Genomic DNA, 7,136 nt, shown 5'->3' on the forward strand with positions numbered 1-7,136 from the left:
TGAGTTCTGTAGGGTTCGGATCAATTGCACTATCTGTACTAAGTTGATGTCCGTTTTGGATGAAAAGAAAAGAAGAGAAACATAGATCTAATGAAAAAATGGACAAGTTTTGTGATAGAAAAAGAAGAATGGAGGAAATAGGACTGAGGTTAGTGATTGATAGATATTAATAGACGACTAAGTCAAAAGCCACTGGTTGCAGAAAATATTGATTAATATTGTTTTATTCCAGTCATACAACAAAATCCTCTGCCCTGCCTTCAGAGAAAAACCTTTTAGCCCTGTAATTATCTTTATTCCAAGCAACATTCCATTCATTAAGTAGTGTATAGTGTGATTAATAAGTGAATTATTCACAGAATTAAGACAGAAGTTTTGAGTATTTCAGGGTGATATTAATAGTATAATCAATAAACTAAAATAAAATTTGACTAGAGGTGTGATCACCATGAACGCCATGTTGGTATCTTGTTAGATTTGGCAACCCAAAGTTGACAAATTTATTAATAAAATAAATGTTCATTGATGATTAATTTACAATTAGTAGACGGGCTCTTTTTTCTTCCTTTTCTTTTTCATTCATTCATTCATTCATTCATTCTTACAGAACAATGACTTTCATTCTAAGATTCCCAGAATCCTAAAGAATTCTTGAATGTCATCATAGGGAGCCAGGTGTGGGGATTCCCAAAAGCTGTATTTAATACTTGAAAAATCTTGAAAAGTTATATATTTACACCAGAAAAAGCTATACAGGTTTTAAGTTATATATATAGTTGAATACGTTTTATTTCTATCCAGACCTAAGTCATTAGAGTTAGTAATGTTGATTATTTCATACTGACCTAATGGGTAGACTTTATATATCATTAATTATTAATAAAATAAGAACCCCCAAAAATTACAAAATAAATATATTTTGTGTGTTTTTCTTAAGGCTTTTGAAACATAAAATCAGAGGAGAGGATTAAAAGTAATCCTTGATGGTTAAAAAGGCAGGGACCTACTAAGTTAGGAAATTGTATGGAAACAGCAAGATATATACATGGCCCTCAGACCAGCTGCCTGTTTTAATAAATAAAGTTTTATTGGAGCACATCCATGGATCTGTGGTGCTTTCCTGCTACAATGGTAGAGTTGAATGGTTGCTATAGAGACCGTATGGTTTGCAAAGCCTAAAATATTTATCATCTGGTCCTTTATAGCAAAAGTGAACCCAGTTTTAGAACATTCACTTTACAAATTAAGATACAGTGGATGCTGCCTTAACGGACCTCCACTTAACTGATTTGCAATCAGCACTTTCTGGTACCCCTGTACAACTTATTGACTGATGTCCACTGCAAACTGAAAGCCTTTGAGCTACTTTTAATGCCTGTACATTTCTCCTTCCATCACAGAAATTGTATAGTTTCTAAGAGGAAGCTGTGTTCATTCCTAAATATGTTTACACCATTTGTTCTTGCTCTTGTAGTTATGCAACTTAATTAAATATTATATTCGTAGGCTGAGGCGGGCGGATAACTAGGTCAAGAGATCGAGACCATCCTGGCTAACATGGTGAAACCCCGTCTCTACTGAAAATACAAAAAAATTAGCAGGACGTGGTGGCGGGCGCCTGCACTCCCAGCTATTTTGGAGGCTGAGGCAGGAGAATGAGGTGAACCCAGTAAGTGGAGCTTGCAGTGAGCAGAGATCACACCACTACACTCCAGCCTGGGCGACAGAGCAAGACTCCATCTCAAAAATAAAATAAAATAAAAAATAAATAAATATTATGTAAACTGAGAAAATGAGTATAACAAGAGTAGTGTTGTTGTTTCTCTGAGAAATAAACTAAATGTGTTGGGAAAACGAGACACTCAAACAGTTGCTGCCAGCTTAACTGTTGGCAAGACAACTACAAACAAATGGGAAAAATTGTATAATCTAAGATTTCAGATTGCTTTACCCCAGTTGTCTTCACAGAAAGTGAACAAGAAATGAATGACAACATATCATTGGCATAGTTTCCACAAGAAACTCCACTCAGTGAATCCGTGCAAGGCTTTGACCTTGTCATCAAAATACTGGCAAATTTATTTACACATGTCTTTTAAATTAAAGTTGTTTTAAGGACTTACATCTAATACTTTTTATGATTCCTCCATCTAACTTAAATTTGTTATTCATCTTTTTATTACTGGTCCCAATCTTATTGAATAAGGGGGTTTCTACCGTTTGTGCTAACCAAAAGTTTACTTTGATGAAGATGGAATTATAAACACAATAATTCAAGTTTATAGAATTAGAATGGTAATGGTTAATACAATATAATATGCCTAAAAATCACTTGAAAAGCTTACTAACAATGCAAATTCTTGTGCCTTACGCCTGAGATTTTGATTTAATAGGTCTAGCATGGGGCATAGGAATCTGTATTTTTAGGAGTGTTAAAGGAAAATTGCTTCAAGTAGGGTAAATTATGACTTACAAATATAAAATGAACATTTGTCTAAGATTTTTGTTTAACTCATTTATTTAATGAGGGAGTCAGTTAGATGGTACAATGAGTTTTATGGAAAATTAAAAGAGCCACACATATCTAGGCACTAAGGAACACTGAAATAAATTTGCTTGATAGGTTCAAAACTGACTTCTTGATGGAAGGTGGAAAAAGGAAAATTAATTATACTTCCACCAAAATCAATCATTTGCATGTCTATAGACAAGAATATTTGCATTACTCTCAGTAATCTACGACTAACAGGACTGCAAACAACTAAGAAAACAAAAGGCAAAGAGACCCCATAGAAACAGATAACCCAGGTTATTCTAGACAAGGCTGAGATTTCTTGAAGACACTCAGTGGTAATTTCGTTGGTCCATCTTAAAATCTTTCCATTTTCTCCTGAAACAAGTTGCTCAAGCAATTCAAATACAATGAATGTGGTCAGTGGGTCACACCTGGAGAAATCATTTTCTAACCTATAATCAAGACTGTTGAATTACTCCCTTCACTAGAAAGAATAAAAGATTACCACATAAATTCATATTATGATAATGGCCCACTATGAATGCTTTGGTGTTCTTAATTTTCTTAAGATTTATTAATATTTCTGAAGTAACTACTAAATGCCAAGCAATATATTTTCGAATTTAATCTTTCATTGACTTTTACTTTCACTTCAATTGAGCTACTCACTTTCATGGCTATAAACTTAACTTTTCAATAACTTAAAAATTGATTTTTAATGTTATAAACGTTAATGTTCCACTCTGTGACCTGCTCTTTCAGACTCTCTCTTCTTTACTGCCAATTCACCTTCTCTTCTGTCTCTTTGAGTGCCCCAGTACCTTGACTCTTCCATTTTCTTTTTTTTATTAAGTGGACACATGATAATTTCACATGTTGATGGGGTACAATGTCGTATTTTGATACATGACACATTGTTAAAACCTCTCCTCCCTATCTTTCCAAGTCTGGTAACCACTCTTCTACTCTCTATTAGATCAGTGTTTTTAGATTTCACATATGAATGAGATCATGTGATATTTGTCTTTCTGTGGTTAGCTTATTTCACTTACCACAATGTCCTCTATGTTCATTCATGTTGTCACAAATGACATGATTTTATCCTTTTTTTATGGCCAAATGTGCATATGATATAGTTTGGTTATTTGTCCTGACCCATATCTCATGTTATATTGTAATCCCCACTGTTAGAGATGGGGCCTGGTAGGAGGTGTTTGGGTCATGGAGGTGGATCCCTCATGGCTTGGTGCTATCCTCATGATAGTGAACAAGTTCTCGAGCTTCCTGAGGCCCCAAAAGCAGATGTTGGCACTATGCTTCCTGTACAGCCCACAGAACCAGGAGCCAATTAAGTCTCTTTTCTTATAAATTATCCAATCTCAGGTATTTCTTTATAGCAATGCAAGAATGGCCAAATACAGCATATATGCCACATTTTCTTTATTCATTCATTCATTGATGGACACTTAGGTTGATTCTAGGCTATTGTGAATAGTGCTGTAATAAACATGAGAGTGCAGAAATCTCTTTGAGATACTGATTTAATTTTCTTTGAATATACACCCAGTAGTGGGATTGCTGGATTATGTGGTAAGTCTCTTTTTAATGTTTTTGGAAGTTATATTGTTTTCCATAACAATTGCTCTAATTTACATTTCCACCAACAGAGTATGAACATTCCCCTTTCTTCACATCCTTGCCAGAGTTTGTTATTTTTTGACTTTTTCATAAAAGGCATTCTAAGCAGGGTGAGATGATATCTCACTGTGGGTTTTTTCACTTGCATCTGTGTGAAGAGACCACCAAACAGGCTTTGTGTGAGCAATAAAGCTGTTTATTTCACCTGGGTGCAGGCGGGCTGAGTCCGAGAAGAGTCAGTGAAGGGAGATGGGGTGGGGCCATTTTATAGGGTTTGGGTAGGCAAAGGAAAAAGGGGGGGTGTTCTCTGGCAGGCAGGAGTGGGGGTCACAAGGTGCTCAGTAGGGGAGCTTTTGAGCCAGGATGAGCCAGGAGAAGGAATTTCACAAGATAATGTCATCAGTTAAGGTAGGAACAGGCCATTTTCACTTCTTTTATGGTGAAATGTCATCAGTTAAGGCAGGATCCAGCCATCTGGATGTGTACGTGCAGGTCACAGGGGATATGATGGCTTAGCTTGGGCTCAGATGCCTGACATTCCTGTCTTCTTATACTAATAAGAAAAATAAAACGAATTAGTGGTAAAGTGTTGGGACAGTGAAAATTTTTGGGGAGTGGTATGGAGAGATAATGGGCGATGTTTCTCAGGGCTGCTTCGAGCAGGATTAGGGGTGATGTGGGAACTTAGAGTGGGAGAGATTAAGCTGAAGGAAGATTTTGTGGTAAGGGGTGATATTGTGGGGTTGTTAGAAGAAACATTTGTCATTTAGCATTATTGGTGATGGCCTGGGTACAGTTTTGTATGAATTGAAAAACTAAATGGAATAAGACAAGGTGAAAAACAGGTATTAAAGGACTAAGAATTTGGAGGACCTAGGACATTTAATTAGAGAGTGCCTAAGGAGGTTCAGCATAGCTTTGCCAGCAAAGATTATTTATTTACTTTAAGAGTTTAGAGTGGCGGTTTGAGGATAGCACCAGGAGATATCAGCTGTGATGGCTTGGAGAAACAGTGTAAACTGGCAGTGTAAACAAGGGCAGAGCATGTATGAGTAGTTGAGAATGGTGAATAGGAGTATGACTAGACAGAAGACAGTAGGGATGACAAGTTTTTTGGGGCACAGTCCAAGTTGGTCTGGTGTCTGGGATGAGACTGGGGCCTAATAAAATGGGGCGTCTATACAGGAGCTCAAATGGGCTGTACCTTGTAGCATTCTGAGGACAGGCCTTAATTCTGAGAAGGGGAAGTGGTTAAAGTATTGTCCAGTCCTTTTTAAGTTGGTGGCTGAGCTTGGTGAGGTGTGTTTTTAAAAGACTATTAGTCTGTTCTACTTTTCCTGAAGACTGAGGACTGTAAGGGATATAAAGGTTTCACTGAATACTAAGAGCCTGAAAAAATGCTTGGCTGATTTGACTAATAAAGGCCGGTCTGCTATCAGACTGTATAGAGGTGGGAAGGCCAAACAGAGGAATTATGTCTGACAGAAGGGAAGAAATGACCGTGGTGGCCTTCTTAGACCCTGTGGGAAAGGCCTCTACCTATCTGGTGAAAGTGTCTACCTAGACCAAGAGGTATTTTAGTTTCCTGACTCGGGGCATGTTGAGTAAAGCTAATTTGCCAGTCGTGGGTGGGGGGCAAATCCTTGAACTTGATGTGTAGGGAAGGGAGGGGGCCTGAATAATCCCTGAGAAGTAGTAGAATAGCAAATTTGCCAGTCCTGGGCAGGAGCAAATCCTTGAGCTTGATGTGTAGGGAAGGGAGGGGGCCTGAATAATCCTTGAGGAGTAGAAGAATAGCAGATGGAACACTGAGAAGTTATTTCCTTGAGGATAGATTTCCACAATGGAAAGGAAATGAGAGGTTCTAAGAGGCGGGCTAGTGGCTTGTACTATAGCATAGCCTGCCTTTGCTGGCATGTGGCGATTAGGTCTGGTGGAACTGCCATCAATAAACCAAGTGTGATCAGGTAGAGAAACAGGGAAGAAGGAAATGGGGAAATTGGATGAACGTCAGGTGGATCAGAGAGATGCAGTCGTGAGGGTCAGGTGTGGTATCAGGAGTAATGTGGGAAGCCGGATTGAAGTCAGGCCAAGAACAATGGTAATTGTGGGAGACTCAACAAAGAGTGAGTACAGCTGAAGTAGTCAGGAAGCAGAACGTATATGCATCAGGTGTGAGAAAGAAAATAGATTTTGGAAATTATGAGAGCTGTAGAGAGTGAGTTGAGCATAGTTTGTGATTTTAAGGGCCTCTAAAAGTATTAGTGTGGCAGCAGCCGCTGCACGGAGACATGATGGCCAGCCTAAAACAGTAAGGTCAAGTTGTTTGGATAAAAAGGCTACAGGACGCGATCCCGGTCCTTGTGTAAGAATTCTGACTGCACAGCCATGCACTTCAGCTGTGTGTAATGAAAAGGGTTACGATGAGTCAGGGAGAGCTAGGGTGGGGGCAGTCTCTAAAGCTGTCTTCAAGGAGCGGAAAGAGGAGTGGGGAAATGATTTAGGATCTATGGGGTCAGCTAGGTTTCCTTTTGTGAGTTTATATAATGGTTTTGTTAGGACGGCAAAACCAAGTATCTAAAGGCAAAAGTATCTAAGCATGCCCAGGAAGGAAAGGAGTTGTTATCTTGTAAAAGGGTTTGGAGTTTGAGAGATTGGTCAGACATGATTGGCAGGGAGAGCACGTGTGTTTTTATGAGAATTATGCTGAGACGGGTAATGGATAAGGAAGAAATTTGGGCTTGACTGAAGTAATGGAGGCTGTCTGTGAAGCTTTGCAGCAGTACAGCCTAGGTAATTTGCTGAGCCTGATGGGTGTCAGGATCAGTCCAAGTGAAAGCGAAGAGAGGCTGGGATGAAGGGTGAGAAGGAATAGTAAAGAAAGCACGTTTGAGATCCAGAACAGAATAATGGATTGTGGAGGGAGGTATAGAGGATAGGAGAGTATACAGGTTTGGCACCATGGGGTGGATAGGCAAAATAA

The sequence above is a fragment of the Symphalangus syndactylus genome, chromosome 17 (assembly GCF_028878055.3).
Source record: "Symphalangus syndactylus isolate Jambi chromosome 17, NHGRI_mSymSyn1-v2.1_pri, whole genome shotgun sequence".
NCBI classification, from domain to species: Eukaryota; Metazoa; Chordata; class Mammalia; order Primates; family Hylobatidae; genus Symphalangus; species Symphalangus syndactylus.